Raw genomic sequence first — 22307 nt, 5'->3', positions numbered from 1 at the left:
AAGCATCTGCTAATCCTGGACAGTCTGTGGTGCAACGTGGCGTTGGTGGATGGACATGATGTCCCAAATGTGCTCAATTGGATTCAGTTCTGGGGAACGGGCCAGTCCATAGCATCAATGCCCTCCTCTTGCAGGAACTGCTGACACACTCCAGCCACATGAGGTCTAGCATTGTCTTGCATTAGCAGGAACCCAGGGCCAACCGCACCAGCATATGGTCGCACAAGGGGTCTGAGGATCTCATCACGGTACCTAATGGCAGTCAGGCTACCTCTGGCGAGCACATGGAGGGCTGTGCGGCCCCCCATTACTGACCCACCGCCAAACCGGTCATGCTGGAGGATGTTGCAGGCAGCAGAACGTTCTTCACGGCGTCTCCAGACTCACGTCTGTTACATGTGCTCAGTGTAAACCTGCTTTTGCCAATCTTGGTGTTCTCTGGCAAATGCCAAACGTCCTGCACGTTGTTGGGCTGTAAGCACAATATCCACCTGTGGACGTCGGGCCCTCATACCACCTTCATGGAGCCTGTTTCTGACCGTTTGAGCAGACACATGCATATTTGTGGCCTGCTGGAGGTCATTTTGCAGGGCTCTGGCAGTGCTCCTCCTGCTCCTCCATGCACAAAGGCGGAGGTAGCGGTCCTGCTGCTGGGTTGCTGCTCCTACAGCCTCCTCCACGTCTCCTGATGTACTGGCCTGTCTCCTGGTAGCACCTCCGTGCTCTGGACACTACGCCGACAGACACAGCAAACCTTCTTGCCACAGCTCGCATTGATGTGCCATCCTGGATGAGCTGCAAAGGAACCCTGCTCAGCAGCCTGCCAGTCAACGCTGCCAGATTGGGGCTGAGGCTAGCTGGTTAGCATGCTAACTTCAGTAAATATCTCTGCAACACAATAAATAGACGTAGAGCTCCTCGATTATGACAAAAATCATAATCGATTATTTTGGTCAATACTGAAATCATGACTATTTAACTGATTACTCATTGACTTAAGAACCATCCTGCATTTATTGAACTCCAATTATTATATATGAGTAGAGGAAAAGTCTGTTAGCCGCTAGGCAAATTTATCCAGTATTAAATGCTGTATGCTTAAGCCTAATGGTGGCTAGTGAAGTTTGGACTTTTAGGGAATGGCAAGAGCGCACCGTTGAAAAGAGTTGCGCTGAGTTTATAAGACAAGACAAAGCATCATTGCGAAACTGAAATGTGGCACAATAATCATTTTATCTCAATTTTCTTGCTTCCACGATTATTGGAAGCCAAAATCATATTTGAAAATCGCCCAGCGCTCCATAGATGTCTTTGACATAATGTCCGAACTGTTAATACTTCACAAGCTGTTAATAAAGTTCATTTTTAAATGTAGACTCTTTTTTTTCCCCCAAGCTATCAGACTTTTAAGTTCATATTCATCCCAAGCACTGTTCTATTGAATATAGTTTATTTCTGTTTAGCATTTTTATAATTGCTTCTATATTAATGTATATTTTCTGCTACATAGCAGAAGGGAGTTACAAACTCAATTTCACTTGATAACCTCTTATATTGTGACAAAATAAATCTACCAACCTACCTCCCTAAAATCTCTTAAATTCTTACATATTGCACCTTTAATTGCTTTGTTATACTTTGGACAGACCTTTTTAAGACAAACTATTGTACAAAAGTATTAGTAAAAGTTCAATGCACCCAATAAATTAAATAATGTATTTTTCTTGTTTGTCTAATGTACCCGTCATATATAATCAAATCAGAGTGGCATTTAAGCAAGAAGGTGTAAAACCGGTAACATAGAGCTGCTTGAAGACTGAACTGTGAGATGCAACGCTAATTGATTCCAGTGATCCTTGTCAACATACAGTATGCTCCGGTTCCAGTCAACTATCTGTGAAGTCAGACTACAATTACACAGAAAAGGGTCATTTTTCATGCTCGGAAAGGCATCCTAATGAACTGGTTGCCACCTATTTAACACAACTCTCCAGTCCACTAAAACAGACTTTCCATATTCACTGACAGCTCGCTTCACTTCGCCGGTGAACAGGGTGAGATGTTTTTGTTTTGCTATTTGTGTCAGGGGCAATCACTGCAAACCTTAGGGAAACTTGTTTAATGCCCGCATTCAGAGTAAACAGTTATTCATCAAAAAAATAATAATGTCTCAAAGGTCAGGCCATAAAAAACAATATCTGCCCTCTTTCCATTGCCTGGTGCATTAGTTACTGTTAATGCCATGCAGACGCTTTTGATGGCAGGGAGCTGGGTTTAAAAAAAAACTGCCTATAAATTACTGGCAAGAACTTGAGAGTATGGACTAGTTCAAAATAAAGAACTGATTCCACTATCAAAGCAGCAAACTATCATAGTGAAAAGTACACCAGACTCAAGTTTTTTTATCCATATGGAATTTCATGAGTGTACATAGAGCTGTCCAGTGGCTTCACATCGTTTGTCTGTACTTGCATTGTCAGCCGGAGGTAAGAGGGTGGAGACCTGCCAAGTGTAAGGCTCTGGGCCAATGCCATGACAGCTGACAATTCGGTCAGGCCATGTGTGCAGCGTTGCATTTCTAACAGCCAAGATCCCAGATCAAGTAAATCCTAATCAGAGAGTTAGTATGCCTCTAATGTGAAAATTCATATTTCTGCTGTGAGTGTTTCATGTTCAAAAGGGAGCACATGTCATTTGGCATGCCTTCATAAAACACTAGGGCTTCCATCAGTCACTGATTATTGCAATGAGAAATTAAAATCCCTAAACACAAAGGAACCAGCTCCACATTGCTTTGGCTGTCAGAATTAACTAGCGAAAGTGACCTCAGCTTATACATGCTGAAGGAGGAGGAATCAAATTTGATTAGTTTAAATAGAAATATTCCATCAGACATGCATTCATTGTTGATTAATAAAGATACAGATGAGCAATTTCCAACCCCAACCCTGTCCTTACATTCTCCATATATATGTCTGCTAAATTATAGTCAACATTTTTGAATACCTGACGTAACTGACATTGATAACCACACCACACTGCTCTGGTAAACTACAGCCAAGATGCAGAGGGGCTGTCTAGTTTGTCAGTGAAGACTGGCTGAGGGAGGCGGTGCTGAACTGTTAGTCTTCTCCCCCTTATGGCACGCTGTGTTTACGCCGATCCCTCAGGCCATTTGTTTGCAGCACTTCCTTGCCCCACAGCACCATGCATAATGCAAGAATGAAAATGTTAACAGTGGCAAATAAAATCGGCAAGGTGCCCCCACAAATCAGGGCAGTTTAGGAGCACATTTAATCATCCATGCATTGGGGACAACGCATAGCAATTAATTGTGGCATTTCAAAGAAGATCAGGACCCCATTTTTCCAGGGCTCGTCAAGCTTCTTGTTCAGCTGCCCCATCATATGCAGACCGACGGCAGCAGTTTCTGTGTATCTCTTTGAAACATCTCCGCATTTTGGCCCGATTATGTTGATTATCTCTTTTCTCTGAAGTAGATGAGAAGAGAACTCTTGTAGAGAGTTGCACAGAATTGCATCAACAAAGCCCACCCAGCAAAAGAAATAACAAAAAACAGGCATTGTTTGAAGAGGGTCTCCCATGTATACACACAAGAAGTAATCCAGTCTAGTTCTTGCATTTCTCCAGTATGCTCCAAGACAAACAAGCTACAGCACCATATGGTGGTGTCAGGAAAATAAATAATTTAGAGAAAGTCATGTGCGATGCGCAGATGAGCAACCGCAGAAATACCAACACATCCATCCTCATGCTTAACCCTTCTAATAAGAACCCTCAGCAGGAGGGCCACAAAGAGACAACCACAATATTGGGTCTTAACTGGATTGAAAACTACTTTGGAATTTCAAAGACCAGGACTGGCAACTGTCTCTGGACGTAAGGACAGCATTTCATGCAGATACAATCTGCAGTGCCTTTCAGCACTTCCTGAACACGAGACAGCCTAATCTAATGAACTAGGGGGGCAGAATCTACTCAGGCTTTTAGCCCAGTGCCAGCGTGCCTCCTCTCACATCTGACTGCAGTCAAAAATCCACTTGTTATTTTTATTTCCACTGTATTTTCCCTGAGGTCTACTCTGCGTGGCTTGAGTCATCATTGTTCAAGTCTTTAGAGTTAGAAAAAACACACATCCACACACACAAGCTGGTGGCAAGGTTATAGCCAGTCAGACAAGGGGCACTCGCATTCTGCCCACCCCAGGGAAAACTCCAGAGAGGGAGAACAGAGATGTGCCATGTTGCTGACATGGCAGCCGTCACATCATACTAACCGTAAAGAGTGATGTGCAGAGACAGCACTGAGATTTGTAGAATACTTTAGTGGCTTCTAGCCAAAACAGTGAGGGGTTTGTGGATTACATGACCCATGATTGCCTCGTTTATACCCAAATACCTAAAGGAGCATTAAGAAGGAAAGACAGCAAGGTGCAATATAATAATGAGCTATAAACAAACAAAACACTGAAAGATCAAGATGTCTGGAGCAGATTGCATAGCTAAAATATTGCACCGTAAATAAAGCACAACATTAAGTAGGTCATAGTATGTCCATCTTCTAAAATACATTTCATATCCTTTGATTGGAGACAAGGCCCAGCAGTGCAGAGTTTTTTTTATCCTGGTGCTTGCTGTGCATCTCTGGCACACTGAGGACAAGAAGCAGCTTAGAACACGTGTAAGGTAACAGGTGCCAGTCAGGTCTGCAGAGAATGTGTTAACTACGCAGATGAGTGATAAAATAAAGCAGATAATGAGCAAACATCCATGCTCTGAAGGCATTACTGGAGCAGATGCATATTATAAAAATATGCACCAGGCCTTCATCTCAGGGACTGTGAAACTACACAATAAAACCACTGAGGTAACTGCACAGTCAGCACTTTTGAATATGACAATGTTTTCATTAAATGTTTTTGTGTCCTGTAATTTTGTTTCAAGTCATTATCATCTGTTTTTCTTTCTTTCTTTTTTCTCTCTTTGTGGGTGCTGGCCGACATCATTTAAGAGTCAATAAAGAACATAAAGTTGAACTTAATCGTAATTGAAGTGCAATAAATTAAGAAACCACTTTAAGTCACAAAATGATAGGCTGGTCAGGGAAAAAAGTTGACTTCTGAATTTAAAGCCTGGAATTGCCAATGTAAAACATAAATCCTCTGGAAAACAGTCATGTTACTCTGAATGACCCTGATTTGATGCTCAATTCCCAGCACTAACCAATGGAAAGGTGCACCACAAACCACTAGACTGTGTCACATCTCTAACTATTTTTAGACAGTTCAGCTTCTCTTTGTAATTAAAAAGAGTTGAGTCTTCACATTCAAACTGTAGCATTGCCAACGAAAAATATTGATTATTAAACATGTAGAAGTAACACAACAGACAGAATTTTATTCTGGTTCACATCAAACCATCTGCTGATCTGTGTCACTTGAGAGAGGCATTACAATGTGAAAGGCAGTGACAGATAACATTTCTTTCTACAGAAATCTGAAGAAATTTTCCTCCTTAAAGATTTTACCTTGAACCTGGGAAACCAGGTCACTTAAATGTGGCAGAAAATAAAACAATAAATCAACTGGATTTATTGATAAACACACTGTGTTACAGCCAGTGATATCACAAAATGTAAAACTGTAAATGGGTACGAGAAGCTTTAAAACTTTAAAATGCTGTTGCAATATATCGCTCTGTCTTTCAAGAACCACAGGTACAACAATATCTGCTGCTAACATTTTCATGACTTGTGAAATTGCAGGCTTTTAACATGATGCGTATCTCTTTAATGTGCACATCAGGACAAAGCAAGCCAACAGAATAAGCAAAACAAAAAAAGATGGCCTGAGTTGCTTCACATCCATGATAAATCACTGCCACTTTTATAGCCTCTAATAAGTTGATGCAAAGCCATTTTTCTTCCTGCCCATCGTTCAAACATTTAAGGCATATTTACAAGGAACTTGTTAAAATATTTAATAATATTTAGTGGCAATTTCAGAGCAGCCTGTCATGGTGGAATTTATTGCCTTTAAGTGTTTAAAAAGGCGATGACATGAATAACAAACTGTCAAAATTTCCTAATTTACATAGACAGGCCATAACTCCTGATACCTTGCATTAAAAAAAGAGGTTTTTAACAAAACGAGTCATAAAAGAAGCATTCAAAGTGAGTGATGGCAAAGACTCTTCCACAAAGTCGCACCACAGAGACAGCTTCCCCCCACTACAGATGCTTCGGAGATCAAGTCAGCCAATAAACGGACATATATCCTGCTGCTTTGACTTATTTATCCTGTGTGGATGAGCTCAAGATGGAACATCTCCTATAGGCGAGCTTAATTAATTGTGATAAAAGGGCTAATTCAGAGGCTGCACAAGAAAAGTGATCCAAACAATAATATTCCCCACAAATCATCTCTGCCCGTCAAATATTTCCTCCATAACTTTCTAATTCAAAGTCCTTCGGACGTGAGGCTTTTGTTAAGGAACCTCATGGAGCCAAACAACCTCCCACACATCTCTGCCATTCTGTCCACACCTCCTGACTAAAATCATCAAATGAAATTGCAGCTGCGCGACATTAAACTCTCTCGTCCTTGTTTGACTCAACAAGATGGTGGCCATGTTTGATGCTACTTCTACCATCAGATTCAGAGGTTTTCATGATAACACTCACTGACCTGGGCCTGCCCTGGCTGTCCTAGTCAGAAAAGGGCCCCCGTTGACACTGATTGCGAGGCTATGAGTAGTCTCTCCCCTGTGCCCTCTCAGTGCAACTCTAATTAATAGCCAATTCATCTTCTCTGATCTGAGCCAGCACATGGAGTAATATATCGTTAGTTTGGCAAGCGAGCTATTAAAGTGTAATAACCAAGTACCAGCACTCGATTTGGAAGAGTAGCACATACTTAACCATGAAGTGGAAACAATTAATTTATTGGAGAATCTCCTGTAACCAATCATTTACCAGCACTCACACTGTGATGCAAAAGCCATCTCCTGTTGTGTATGGCACAAGTCAATGACATATTTTGGGCTCAGCGCCTGAAACCTCTTGCACTATGACCAGTTATGTAAGCCTCATCTAAGCACTACTGTCACACTTTCTGCCCGCTTAAGAGAAAAAAAAACAACCTTCAAATGGCCATCTTCAAGGTAGGAAGTTCATTACAAAAAGGATCCTGCTCATTTGCCGATTACTTTATCACATTTACTAAGTATTTCTTGAAGGTGAAATACATTTTACTCTCAGTGCTCTAAATGGTCTAACAGAGTGATGTACATGTCGAGATGATGTTGCAGCACTATAACTTGGTATGAATAAATGCTACTGAAAAACAGGATCCAAAGTAAAGGTTACATCAAATTTCTTTGGAATAATCTCAGCATTTTGTACTAATCTTTGTACTGTGCAATGCATCACATGTAAAAAATAAATTTTAAAAAATGACAATACTGTGCCATCACTGCCGATTCACGACTAATTTATAAAACCTCACTAGCTGCTGAGCTCGACAAAATGCCAACAATTGGAGTGTGGCATCCTGTACTAAATCTTGTTTACCAAGCCCACTTGGTTTTGTGTTGTTTCCTGGCTGAAAAGCATGACATGTACAAGAATGCAAATTTGCTTTCAACTTGAGTAAGGAACCATTTTCTTTATAAAATCTGCCAAAAAACAAATAACAGGCTTCTCCTGTAATGTTCAATGCATGGCTCAATGCCACACAGAGGTTGGCGAGTCCATATTCTCTAAGCTAGCTAAATAGATAATCCATCAATCCATCTGTCATACATCAATAGCGACACCAAGCAAAGAGCAGTATTACAAATTTGGATGCTTTCTTGCTCTATGACGACACTAATTACTACATCTCTCAGCGGTGAAAATTTTAAAAGAATAAAAATGATGAGTCAAAAGTAAATAAACACGAGGCAAGCACTCAATGGTTGCTTCATCTTTACATATTCACAAACTGATGGCAAGACCACCAAACCATGTAGTTCTGCTTAATTTTCTTTCTCTAAGAGGACATGGGAGGTGAGGGACAAGCAGTCATATACAGTTGTTATTACTGCATAAATTAAGCCAGTATACACTGGGGTGGTGATGGAGCAGTGGATAAGACACATGCCTTTGGAGTGAGAAACCCGGGTTCAACCCCTAGAGGCGTGCGACCTCTGATATACTTAGCAGTTGTAAGTTGCTTTAAATGTAAATGTAAACACTGACACACGCGTACAATAACAACTACAACACACAGAGAAAACTAATTGTGGTCCAACAGCATAGACAACAACATCACTGATTGCAAACGAGGAAACAATGAAAACTGAAACATAATATATTCTACACAGTAAGATTCACTCCACCAAATACAACTAATTTGTTTTATCTCAGACAATTAAGGTACACATTTACTTTTACTTAAAAAGAACCCACTGTGTCTCCTTCCTAAACCATGCACCTTAGAACAATAGAGCCTTCCTTCAAACTTTGATAATTGCAGGAAACAAATGAAAATACATAAGACTCACTCTTGTGCTTTTGGCCTGCCTCTAAAGCAAAACCTTTAAAACCCATTATTCTTTTTGCAAAAACTAATGACGTTTTTTGTCTCTTCAGCTTAACACACTAATTGACAGTTTTTTTGGAGGATAGCCCAGATGGAAAAATAAGTACCCCCTTAAAGACCCAACTCCCTTGCTCATTCCCCTAGCTTTAAGTCCCTTATTAATTAAACTTTCACCAAGTCAGGAATTTTTATTAAAAAGATAAAGTCTGCTGTACCGTAAAACAGAACTAGCCTATTGTCTGTGAAGCAAAAATGTTATTTCTATAAATAAAAGAGACTTTTTAATACCATCATTTGCAGCAGAGGGACTGGGACCAAAAGATCCACACAGTCCAGTAATTAGAGGGAGATTTTCATCCCAACTACTCTGAAATTGGTCAGCTTTAACCAATACCCTATGCTCCAACTGAATAAATACTCTAAGACTGTTCATTTTAGCATGATAGGATATTATTTACTGTACGGCAAACAGAGGCAGCATCATCATGCTCAGGAGAGACTGAAGTGTAAATATGTGTTTTGCCATTGCTGTGTGTCTAGCCATACATCTCAGACATCGTGGCACACTGATGTTCAGGCAGGAAATAAAGCCACAGCCAAATATTGACCGCAGTTTTATGATCAGTCACCCACTTGATCAGTCACATCCCTCTTGTGTCATTAACTTTGCAACAATATTTGTCAATCAACATCATAAGACAGGGATTATGTTGCTCCAATTAGGATGCATTATGCTTTCTGTTGCTAAATAGACCTTTTTTGTGTTTATAAGAATGCTGACTTTTTGGAAATGTACAAAAGGCGGATTTTTAATTTTTTTCCACAAATCCAGCTATAAGAATATTAGAAACGGAAGTTAGGATGCTACTACAATCAGACAACTAAAATACAGCCAATTTCAATAGTTATTCAATAAAATTTAAGGATAGTCTTCAGTGTAAAGTGTTTTTTTCCTGGCCTTTTGTGCTGATACATGCTTTAATAATGAGCAATAAATACTGTAAGGCAGAGCTGCTTTGGTGCTTCATAGCTCTCTAAATGTATTCAGCTGCTTTCAACCACAAATCTAAAGTGAAAAAAAGGGAAACTGCCTTCGGGGGAACACTGTAAAATATCTCAAGGGACTTTCTCTGGAAGTGGATATCTGTAAAGAAGGTGGAGGTTAACATTACATCTACTCATGTGCAACATGTCGGGTCAAAACCATTGCTGTGTCAGTCTGTTATGATGCTGAGATGACGGCAACACTTAAAACAAAGGACAGCTACATGCAGCGTTAAGGAGCGTTAACTTGTCAGAAAAGTAATGTATCATCCAAAGAAGGTCATTATGCCGCTTCCTCAGTCATAGCTGTACAGCACAGCAAATCACAGCCAATTAAGAACCCTTTAAACTTACAAGTCAAGCATCACTTGTTGTGCTGTCCATAATGGAGTTTTATAGACATGGAGCAATTCTGATGGCTGTATTGGGTGAACGTTCATCTTGTTATGAATGTTAAAACTTTACAGGAAATGTGGCCTGAGTTAGAAGGGTGTTGAAAGCTAAACAGATCATTTGGGGCTTTCAGTTTTCCCAGAGACACAAAGCGAGAGGATAAAAGACGCTTTGGGAGATGCACGTTTGATCCAATTCTATCATTTCATGAGAATCACACTTTATACTTATTCTAAGAGATAAACAATTCAGGCCCGTTTCCCAAATATTTTGTGTCAGTTTTCTGTTTTCTGCCAACGAGATGTAACTAATATGTACTGGAATGCTGTGTGAATAGACAATTTGATGGGCCACGAAGAACTTAATGATGTATACCAAATGTGGGGGGACAGCTTCTAAGCGCAGATTTTTGTAGACAAACATAGCTGTTGACAACATTTTCCACCCAGTTTGCTATTTCTGTCAGGCTGAAAATCTAAAATTAAGAACTAAATGTGTCCAAGGTACCACAACTGTTAACAAATCATGTCTTGTTAGCATTTCGCCTCAATTGGTCAAATCGTAGGGACACATTGTGAAGAAAATGCCACTTAGCAAAAGGGAAATCATAATTAAAAGAAAAACAGAATTCATACATGAATACATTTGGAGAAAGCACATCTGACTGTGTACCTGAGTTCCTTTTAACTAATTAAAAAAAAACATAAATCAAACATTGCATGTTGTCCATTTACATAAATGCAGCCTCCTATTGTGATGTGAATTTCGTTGTATTGTTCCTCTGTGCACATAGCAGCTTATTCAAGCTTAATTTGTGCCACTGTGTCTTCCTGTGAGCAGACCCCAGTCATCTTTAAACGGCTCCATTTAAAATGCAATTTGATTATCTGCCAAATTGCTACCAAGTCTTTCCCTCTGCAGCTTGGGGATGGGGGGTAAAAAATCTGAATTAGCATTTGTGCATAAAAGGGAGGTCTTTGTTGCATTTTGAACATGGCATCCCAGAATGACCACCACTTTCAAAGAGTCATCACCCAAACGATTTCAAACTAATAGATCCAAAGGGAGGAGGAGCAGTCCTGGCACAGAGGGGTGGGGGAATCACAGAGGTCTTCAGTGACACTGAAAAAACCCCACAGGACATGGCATGTTTAAATAATCCAAAACTTTTCTTTAATCATAGTTTAGAAAATTGGCTGGGACCTTCAGTAGGAGACAGCTGCTCTGCCCCATAGCCATTTAATGAGATTCACTGAGGGTTTCCCTTAAAATATTTACGCTGTCCCATGGCACAGCAATATTGTCCTAGAATGGGGAGATAAGAGCCAAGGAGGTGTGCTGAAGTTCTCCTAATCAATTTGCTAATTACTGGAGCAGCTATAGGAGAGAAGAGAGGAGTCCCTTCTGGCAAGCTGTATTCTAATAAACGCTGAAAAATTTATTTACTCCCTTAGCCAAGAGGAATTCTGAAGTGGGATTACAGCAAGAGAGCTGATTGAGACAGAGCTGTGTTGTATGGTTGAGGTCGCAGTCAAAGAAGCAAGGAGAGGTCTCCAAACATAAAAGGATCTCTCAGGACCTGCACCTTTGCATCTGCTCAGGGAACGGAGATGGCAGACTCTTACAGTCTTGGCACAAAAAGACCTGACTGCTAAAGCTACATATCAACAAATATTAATGAGACTTCTGGTTCTTGCATAATAAAACAGGTTATTGTGGGAGTTAATGCATATGCATGCAGTATACACACTGCATAACTGACTCCAAAACAAAAAACATGTATGTATAAAACATATGTATAGAAATACTGAGATAAGACAAGACAATCACTTTAATACTTAATATCACAGGCGCGATGGGGTGGTATCCTACTTGGAGCAGAGGGCAGGAGGCCCAGACATTGGGCCAGACGTTAGGGTTGGGTGTTTGAAGCCACCCTTGTGCCCTCTGGCACGGGCTGACCCTCCCTCCCTACCTCAGGGACTGAGGGCAACCCTAGACCTGTCATGGGACACAGCCCACATCTTCTTCAGGGTTGGGGGCAAACTCTGCTCCACCTCTTCAATGCCACATTATCTATAAGCCCCCTTCCCTCCCCAAGGCCTGTAGCTAACAGCATGTTGCCTGGATCAAGACAGGTCAAAGGTTAGCATAAACTGAGAACTCAAAGGGCATTACCATAAGCTAATCAAGAGCCTGTGTGGCAGAAGTACAGTGAAGCATGGAGCGAGTTACACCCTGGGGTATAAAGGGCCTCCTTGGGAACTGTCCAAATCTGGCAGGAAAACTGTGTACTCTCAGGTTATATTACTAAACATCACATACAGTATTCAGATTTAATGTTTTGTTTCTATATTGACTGATAGCAGTCCAAAGGATTGCTATTTTCACTTCTGTTGAAACAAAAAAATCTCAGTCTAACCAGATCCTTGTTTTGGGTTTCAACAACTTTAGAGGGGCTGTGAGCTCCTTGAACTTGTCCCCTCTGGGCTTTGTGGACAAACTACAATCTGAAGTTACAGCTGAAGGGAGAAATTCCAATCAGAAAGAGTATCTTCACTGCAACAGGGTGGATATATACAGTATATATGATGACAGAGAAAGGGATTATTTGAATTAATATTGTGTGATTCAAACCACAGAAGTGTAAAAAGACATTAAATTATTAAAAACCTGCCGGTTTTGCTTAACTTAGGGCTATGCCTATTTGGAGAATTTGCACTTTAAATCAGAAAGTAACAATGACCCTCATGACACTTCTTTTGTGTTTTTACCGTGATGCTAAACACAACCACAGAAAAAAAAAAGAAATACAGGAACACAGACTTATTAGTATTTACTATCCATTTCCATGTCACTCTATTCATTTTTCCAATCAACTTATTTCCCTTACTCCCACAGTCTCTCCAGCAGTCCCTACAGTGTAACTGAGCGCATAGATCTGAGCACAATCCCACCGAGAATTGAGGCAAAAACAAACACACAAAAAAACCTGTTGCTGTGACATTTTGTTCCCTCTCACCTCAACGCACGCCAGTCACAATGGACCGGTGTGTCGGGGATCTGTGTTCAGATCACCATGGTGATGGCTTTCTGCCTCCCAAGGCTCCCTGGAGGGGGTTGGAGGGTTGGTGGTGGGGGGTGGAGGGGGCATTAATGGAGTGGCTTAATAAACAAGCCTCAACCAAAATGCAGTGAAATTAAGAGAATAATGAAGAGATGTTCCAAAAAGCATCTTCCATGTGTAACATGGCAATATTTTTCAGCCCAGTCAAAGTTAAGTCAACTACCAGTGCAGCCTCTTAACTCAACATACAGGGGAACAGAGCAACTGACACCACAGCAATCAAAAGTGCCTGACACGTTGCAGGGAAAACATTTCACTCCTTAACCTTTAAAATGGCAGAAAATAGAACAAACTGGTACGAGTTCATGAGCAAAGGTCTATGAACATCTGTCTCTGGGTAAATCATCTTTACATGACAGAAAGGCACAGACATGGCATTACACTGAGCAAGACAAAAGGGCACCCCCACTATACCAGCAGCTCCAATTTCATTTGCTTATTTAATTGTTGTCCCCTTCTTGGACAATTAAGCAAACATATTCCCAAGAGGATCGTCGGAGGCATCATCAAGATTCAAATGCACCCGCAGTATAAAGCTGGAGACTAAAGAAGGACACGAATTCTCTTCCAACAGTCAATTTGGTTTGTAGATCCCAAAATGTTATCTTATATTTAAACAACAAAAATATCTGTGTGAAAATTAAGATTTTCTGGTAACACGCCTAAGTGGCTTCAAGACAACTTTTTCAGAAGGTGAAAATATTTTAGTGATAATTTGTCACCCCAATTTACAGATTCCAAAAATTTATTTTTGCACATCGTTAACAACATTATACTGATGGAAAGAAAAACACAGAACCCTACCGCGGGGACACAGTGCGGCACCCGGAAGATGTACAGTACACACTCGCAACAGTTATCTTGTAGTTCTTCAAAGAACAAGAACAAGAAGTGTTTGGGCTCAGTTTCGATTTAATAACTTAATAATTAGCTTTGCCAGATGCAAACACCCACGATAGCAAAGTGGAGAAGCAAAACTCCAGCAGTGGCAAATGAACTAGCTAACCAACACACACTGCACCACTTTACAAAACTTGTAGCCAACTTTGATGGGGGAAAGAAAATAACACCATCCATGACCTGTTTCATAAGACCTGTGCTTGTACAGCTTTGTGGATAATGACGGGTTTCCCTGTTACTACTGTTGCAGCAGACAGTTCTGGAGACATAACAGTAGGAATAGGTGAGTGCACTGCTTTTGTTTTTCAAAAGATATTCTAGCAGTAATCAGTAAATTGCACTTTCATTTAATTATTCTCACACAAGCAGAAAACTGTAACATGCTTCCAAATTATAGCACTTGCTTTTTCCTGTTAGTCAGACAGAGACCTTAAATGAGACCAGCAAACTATGTTTCACTTGGCAATTCAATGGACTAAAAACATGAGTGCACACAGTGCACTGAATTAAGAGCTGGACAATAGGGCCTTTTCTATGAATTGAACTGAGAGTTAATTTGTAATGAAGAATCAATTTTGAATTCAAGAATCAATTCTGAATCAAAAAATTGGACTTTTAATCAAATCATGATTCCATTCCAGTTAACAGCGCTTAGGAAAGGGAATCAATTTCAGTTGTTTACAGACTGTTTTGGGAACTTGTATCACAGTTGTAGTAGCCGACTCTTTAGTGAGTTCAATATCCAACAGAGATGGTGTCTTTATGAGATACACACCTAACGCCTAAAGTCCACTGACTCTGGCGCATTACGGCTGCCCCGCTGTTGCCAGTGCTAATCGCGGCCAAGTCCACCAGGCGCAGACCCAGCGCGTCCTAGAAGCGGTTCTCTGCTTCGTGCCGCAGAGAATAGGTAGCAGGTCTATTTTTGACGCTAGTCGCCTCAAGCAGCACACAGCAGATCGAACCAGGCAGGAAGTCAGACACAGAACGGCATAGAGAATCCGTTCAATTTTCAAAATAAAACACCTTGTGGAGACTCCCGATCATAAAAAAACAATAAATACGTTAAACAGGCACAAAAATAAATCATTTAACTATGTAGCCTACCTAATCATAGTAGTGGCACAAAAAGCAAACACTGATTACCAAATCAACAAAATCTAAACGTCAGGCAGGCAAAATGCTCTGATTCTGAAATGCTTCTTGTGTGAAATGCAGCCTGCAAACGACGGAACGAAACAGGGTCACAGCGAGCTGTGAAGAATGTAGCAGAAGCACAAAAACGACAAATTAATAACAAGTCAATAACATGGGGCAGGCTTCACAGTCCGCTGCTGAAACGCTTCTGAAATGCTTCAAGTGGATGTTGCCGCCGGGCTATCAACGGATCAGAACCGTGGCGCAGCCATAACGCGTCATAGCGAGAGTCTGTGGACTTTTGACGTTAATCATTCATTAAACATGCATACAGTTTTACACACAAGTATCATGCTTTGATAGCAATGTGTACAGTTAAAAAAAACACTCACTCTACTAATTACTGGAAGTATAAAATCACCTTCTGCTGTGGTTTCACTGTGGACTAAGATTAATGTGCCAGACATGTCTCACATCTAATCTGATTAATGAACAGGAACGCTATAATACTACTAACACTGTAGAGTGTATAGGGTGACACAACACTGGATGGTAAACATAGTATAGTATATAAATAAATACTGCATTGGATTTCTGTTAAAGTAACGTGGTTGACCAAACAATACAAGTGCCTGGAAATTTGTCAAATTAGTTAATTGGTCATCAGTTCGTCCAATTCATCTTAATGCTTGTTTTTGGACCACACCCAAAGAACGGTGAATTAGGCATGCACTGCAGCCAACAGCTACTTTGGGTACAGGACTGAATCCCTTGTGGTGAATAGTGCCAGAGTCAAAACTGTTCTATTTAGATGTTTTAATCAAGCTTTGGACTCCTAGGAAACTGTCATTTCCTAGTTTGTCTTCTGAATTATTATAGCCTACACCACGTCTTATGGCCAAATGTTTTTAATCTGATGCAGAACTGTTTACTCACTAAATGCCAGGTGGTGCCTGCACTGAAAAGCTACAGGCTGGAGGAAAGGGCCTAACCTTTATACAGTGTCTAAACGTCCTCACTTTCTCCTTGAACATCTATCCTTAACTGTGCTCCTCTGGTCCCCTCCCTGTCCCAAAGTGGCCAGCTGGGAACCGTGCACATGTGCTGACGTCCCTACTAACCTTGGCGGGTGTAAGGATTACCGTGCATTTACACTCAATGCTCCTTCTTTCCTTAAGACTTATTAAGAATGATAATGAGCTCGGAAAGGGGCAGCATGTCTCTGCAAAAGCTCTTCTCTGTCTTTCTCACTGTTCACTTGTCTTATTCCTCTCCACCTTTTCTGCAGTCCCCCCCCCCGCCCATGCCTCTCTCTCTTTCTTCATCGTATTGAAAGGACCCAGGACAAATTACCAAAAAGGCCATTTTCATCTATGAACTGCAGGATTTAATCGATACTTATTTCATGCCTTCAAAATCTACCCTATAATACTGTTGTCTGTGTGATTTGTTTATTTTGCTCGGGAATATTCCTTCAGTCGAAGAGGGGAAATGCACTGGATGCAATTCACCTTGAACCTCCATTATATTGGATTTCTCTACTGGCTGATCAAGCATGCAAAAAGGACATTTCCTTAGCACTAAAATAAAAACAATAATGATGATTAAAAAAACATGTGTGCTATTTGTGCTAGTATAACAGTATGTGTTGAAGGCAGTATATTTTTACAAGGCACAACACTATGGTTGTAGTAGTGTGAATTTGTATACAAAATCATTACACATAGGGAAATTGATAAAGCTTATGAGCTGGGAAGCAAAAGTAATGGCTCCTGAAGCCTGTCAAACGCAGCCTGGGATTACTGACGCTTATTTGACTTCAAAGACCTGAGGTCCGCAGTCAAGGTCAAACAGAAAAGGAATACACATGGGTTTAATTCTACACACCCCTTGACAGATGCAGATGGGTACTTATGAGACATGAGGCATTTCACTGACTGATAGGGCTGCAGGAAATAAGAATGTTGGAGGCATCGCACACTGATTAACCAATGAGATTCTCAACCAGTCGAGTGAACTAGGAGCATAGCACTACAAGCAACATTTCAAGTGAGAGAGACAGAGAGAGACACAATCAAAAGGCCGAGAGGACCACAGCCATAAACACTGAACTAAACACACAAACCAAATCACAATTAAAACAGCACAAATGGACAATTAGCATCTCTGCTTTCTCTGCTCAGGAGATCTACCCAGCTCTACTTTCACTTGTAGTGACGGTGAAAAATTATGAAAGAAGAAAGGCAGAGAGCGAGCGAAATCAGAGGGTAGAAGGGCAGTGTGTTTGACAGATGGATATTGCAGTGTCTCATCAATGCCAAAGAGAGATGAGAACCTGTACCACCAGTCTGACAGTGAAGGCTGGCTGGTGTCCAGCTGAAGATGGACCGCTGGACAGCAGACACATGCCGTTACATTCCAGTTACTCTGAGGGAGCACACAGGATGAAGAGCTGGAAACTGCTGCAACTGATCACTTTACAGCTCTCTTTGGACAGACTGTATAGAAGTGAACGTAAAAACAAAACTGCAATGCACTGAGGTGAACTATTGTACCCTGTAGTGTCACCTGCTGTTGGTTATCATTTTTGGTGACCTCATAAAAGAGACATCACTAAAGTAAAAATACTTTTAGTCTGGCAAATGCATGCTATTGAAATCAAACAAAATGGAAGCTGATTTCATGTCTAAACATGTGTTTTTAAGCTCGACTGTTCTCTTGTTAAGTGTCAAGTGTGTGCTTGCTTTGCATGCATGAATACATCTGCAACAGTTAGGCTGCACAGCTGCTGCACTATGAGGGTATTATGGAAAATATATCAAAAGCACCCCCTCTGAGAATATTGCATCTTTTTACATTATACATTTTTTTAAATTTACAGTTGATTTGAAAGACAAACAAAATCAAAGCACAAAAAGGACATCAAAACTGTAAAATTGAAAAGAACTTTCATGTTTACCTTGTGTTGTACTAGCTGTGGCATCTTTAATATAGAAGACGGCTTTCCATGAATGATCTGTTTAACCAAAGACAGGAGAGAGGGAGAAAAAAAAGGATAATTAATTACTTTTGTGAGCTATTGCACAGGAGAGACAATAAACCTGCCTGGTCGCCATGGATATGACATATTTGCTCTGAAAACAACACAATAATTAGCAAAGGAGAAAGATCCGGCGAGAATATGAGAACTCCGGGTTTAAAGTGCCAGTGATCTATTCCTGTCCTCATCTTCATCCCTGAGAATGATAACAAACACACTGGCAAGCACGCAGCATAGACATTTATAAATGCAAAAGAGAACAAACAGTGACCCTTTACAAAAGCATGTTATATTAAATCTCACATCATAGTGGTGTTTTGCTGAGATCACAACTACCCAAACAGGCAGACTACGTGCAATGTTTTCAAACAGACTGTTTGTTCTACAGTAGGTGGAAGTCAGAAAACCTGCCTTACAACCACTGAGAGCAGGAACTGCAGAAAAATCATATTTACCAAACAAATAGTGTGTCTGTGTTGTGTTAGAGAGATGTATAATCTGCCAACAGTTGACACAACATTTTCGACCAATGGTCATGGTTTTCCAAACCGTTTAATAATAATGTGACATTTATGAAGTTGTTTATGCACAATATCTTGTTGAAACGCAAACTAATTAGTAGATAATTTTTGAGTGCTATCTGACACAATTAACCTAGTACACATGCAAAGTCTTTTATAAAAGTCGTTTACAAACAATCTTCAAAAGCAGAACTTCCGCATTTTAGACTATGAATATTGATTGCATTTATAGTAGTTCCTCTATTTACGGTAAATGATACTGTGTGACGGCTACTACCTGTTTAGGGGCAGCCAAAGAAGTTTCACTAAGTTTTTCTCGACAAAAACTGGGACTTTCAGTGCTGAAGTCGCCGCAAAAAGTCGCTCATTTGTGTCGTTTATGCAGTTTTGGGGAAGTGTCGGCAGACATTATATTGTATGTTTGAACTGATTAATAACTAATAAATTACCTCATATGAGTGCTGTTTTCACGTTGTCTCTTCTATGTTTTATATTTCGGGAATAGGAGCATGTCAGCTCGACTACACTCAGCAAAAAGTACGGACTGAGGAGAAAAGTTGCACCTTTCTGTCTCAACTTTGCAACGGGGATAGCGTTTGGTCGCCTGCAATTTTCATCCGGTCTTTGACGGCTTTCAATTTGACCGTAGAGTGAATTATCAAAGTTTTAGGAAAAGGATGGTGCTCTCGCCGGCATTTTCAAAGGTACAGTAGGTTCACTAGCAGACTGTATGAGTCGCTCCAGACCTGCTTCTGCTGTCGGCGCTGCTGCCGCCGCTGCATCGAGGCTGGGAGTCGCACAGTGTTTACCGACAAGTCCCCACATCAAGTCTCTATCCTTCAGTGTCATTTCTTAACAGTTTAAAACTGCTTAATAATGCTCGTTTTCAGTGTTACCGCTGCAGCGAGGAACACTTTGGTGTCGCACTATGTCGAGAATGACGTTTGGAAATGAAATGAGCGTGTAGCCTGCAGTAGTTGGGAGGAAAAGGAAAACTCTTACCTGTGGTACTTCGCTGTCTTTCGGTGACTTCCAACTAAAGGGACGTGTGTGATTATGGTGGATAGCGTGAGAGCTTTCATTGTTAAAGTTGCCACATTATTTTCAGTTTTTCGGGTTTTATTGTAGCATTTTCTAATTTCTTACAGGGCGAGTCGCCCGGAAGATCTGCCCTGGAGACCGGCTCCTAGTGGGAAGAGGAGTCCTTAATTGAATTTCTCGGTTAGCAGGTGTTGCTCGAAAAACCTGGACTGGAGTTTAGTGGAGGTCTCCCTCACAGCTGAAAGCTCTTCAGTTTGCTCTTTTACTATATTTTATTGCAGAAACGGTATTCTATGTGTTTTCAATTAATAAAGTCAAGAAAAGCCATATATATCGCCCTAGTACACCTAAAGATCATTCCCATTCAAAGTAATTGAAACACCCATATATATAGTATATATTAGTATTAGTAAGTATTATGGTGGTGACAGGTTGGGTCACTTGTCTTGCCAGCAAAAATGACACGTAACTACATTAAATGTTTTTTTCATCACTATACGACAGACAAACCCACAGTTATGCCTCTCTCTATCAAGTTGTTAGCTAACGTTAGCTTACAGTAAGTTACTTACACTTAGCAGTGAGCATCCTAACTGATATTTCTTGTTCACCACCTGCTTTATAGAACTTAAGGCTATTATTCCCGACGTTTTGTCTGTTTTGATATTCTATTAGGAGTGGGGGAAGGCTGGATCTCTGCCTGGCTAAAGGTTCAACCATAGACTGGGTTCAACTTTCTTCACCAATCACTTTTTTTTTTTCAACATTACTCCGCTGCTAGCATGTTGTGTCCGCGAGCGAGATCACGCCTCTATCCTATCCCGCCTCCGTTCCTGAGCGTCTGCATTTCTATCATCGTCAACATCTGTCTTTCTGAAAAGCTGAAACTTGTCACACGGTTTTCCTATTCGCATTCTCAGCTAAATGGGTATCTGCTACTATAGTGGATCCTAAAGTAAGAACACCATGTTGTTTTAATGAAGTTACAGGTCTTACCTGCTATCATGGCCTCACAGGAGTAGTAGTGTTGCAAGTGAAATAAGTAGTTTTCAAATATTACCTCAAATTTTGTGGTACTCAAATTTTACTGGCCCGTAGTAGATATGTCATGCTTAGAAAATTCAGAGAAAACCATAGACTGTATATAAAAAGGAGAAAAACAGCTTTTTAGAGAAGCTGATGAAAATGAAAACCTGTTGAGTTAACATTTTTATGTGCAGTCTATGGGTAACCTACAGAAGCTAGTGGGAAAGTGGTTAGCTCGGGAATGGGCATGACTTGTTTTTTGCTCTGCTGGTCTGGAGAACAAAAGAAAGGAGCTAAACGTGGCTACAATATAGCTAGCTAGATCTACAAAATGCTTGGTTTGTTTTTGGGCAAATCATAACATAAGTTATCTCAGGGCACTTTTCATATAGAGCAGGTCTAGACATTAGGCTACTCTTATAATATTATTTACAGAGACCCGACAGTTCCCACCATGAGCAAGCACTTGGTGACAGTGGCAAGAAAAACTCCCTTTTTAACAGGTTTAAACCTGGAGCAGCACCTACACTTAAGCTGATGATACACGGAGCAATTTTTAGAGCAATGTTGCTGTCAATGGTAATGAGTAAAGATTACTACCGTAATCCCCCACCCCCACCCCTGCTGACACGCCACCATACTGCTGTCCATTCAAAACATAGTGGGACTTGCCACCAGCAAGATTGGCTAGCAACATTGCTCAAAAAGTTGATAAGTGATACACATCATCAGCTTTAAGCTGATGATACACAGAGCAACTTTTATAGCAATCGTGTAGGGCAACATTGCCGTCAATGGTAATGTGTAAAGATTATACTACCGTAATCTCCTTCCCCCACTCTGCCAGCTGCTCCGCCCCACCGCTATCCGTTCAAAACATCATCGGACTTGCCTCTAGCAACATTGCCCAGCAACATTGCTCAAAAAGTTGCCCCGTGTATCATCAGCTTTAGGGTGAGTGGCCAACTGCCTCCACTGATTGGGTGGTGTGGTGTCCGAACAATAATGCTGCCATGATGTGTTGAGAGGAAACCCGCTTGACACTGTTCTTGATCATAAAAGTTTATTAAATCAAGGAGTTCAGCATCAATTACAAGCTCTGCAGAAGTTTGGAGAGTGACCCAGCCCAATGGCCACTCTGTTTCTCTGTTCATCAAACATAGCTTATATAGGATATGTTTAGGTATCTGTTAGGTACCATAGAAGGGTTTGAGTCTGCAAAGTAAAAGGTCAAACCCATAGAAGGGTACAGTACTATTTTTGAGTGGAAATGCAAATTCCACATAGAGATTTAAAGTAATAGTAATGGTAAGGATATTAATATCATCCATCCATCCATCCATCGACAACTACTTATCCTGCGTGCAGGGTCACGGAAATATTAATATCAATAAAAAATAATAGTAATAATAATGATTGCATTAATAATAATATCACTAATAATAATAATTGTAGCAGCAGGTATCAAGCAGGAAC

The 22307-nt window shown here is 40.6% G+C and overlaps 1 long non-coding RNA gene across 1 annotated transcript; it reads right to left on the bottom strand.

Annotated features, from left to right (window-relative positions):
* Positions 1-701: 701 nt before the first annotated feature.
* On the bottom strand, positions 702-20542 carry LOC119905650. Its single transcript, XR_005444849.1, has 3 exons — positions 19767-20542; positions 18163-18219; positions 702-888 (listed from the first exon to the last, which is right to left on the bottom strand). It is a non-coding gene; the product is annotated as an uncharacterized LOC119905650 (long non-coding RNA).
* Positions 20543-22307: the final 1765 nt, after the last annotated feature.

The sequence above is a fragment of the Micropterus salmoides genome, unplaced genomic scaffold (assembly GCF_014851395.1).
Source record: "Micropterus salmoides isolate LMB-PRFRI ecotype aquatic unplaced genomic scaffold, ASM1485139v1 Ms_hic_scaffold_16, whole genome shotgun sequence".
NCBI classification, from domain to species: domain Eukaryota; kingdom Metazoa; phylum Chordata; class Actinopteri; order Centrarchiformes; family Centrarchidae; genus Micropterus; species Micropterus salmoides.
This window is presented reverse-complemented; position numbering and strand designations above follow the sequence as displayed.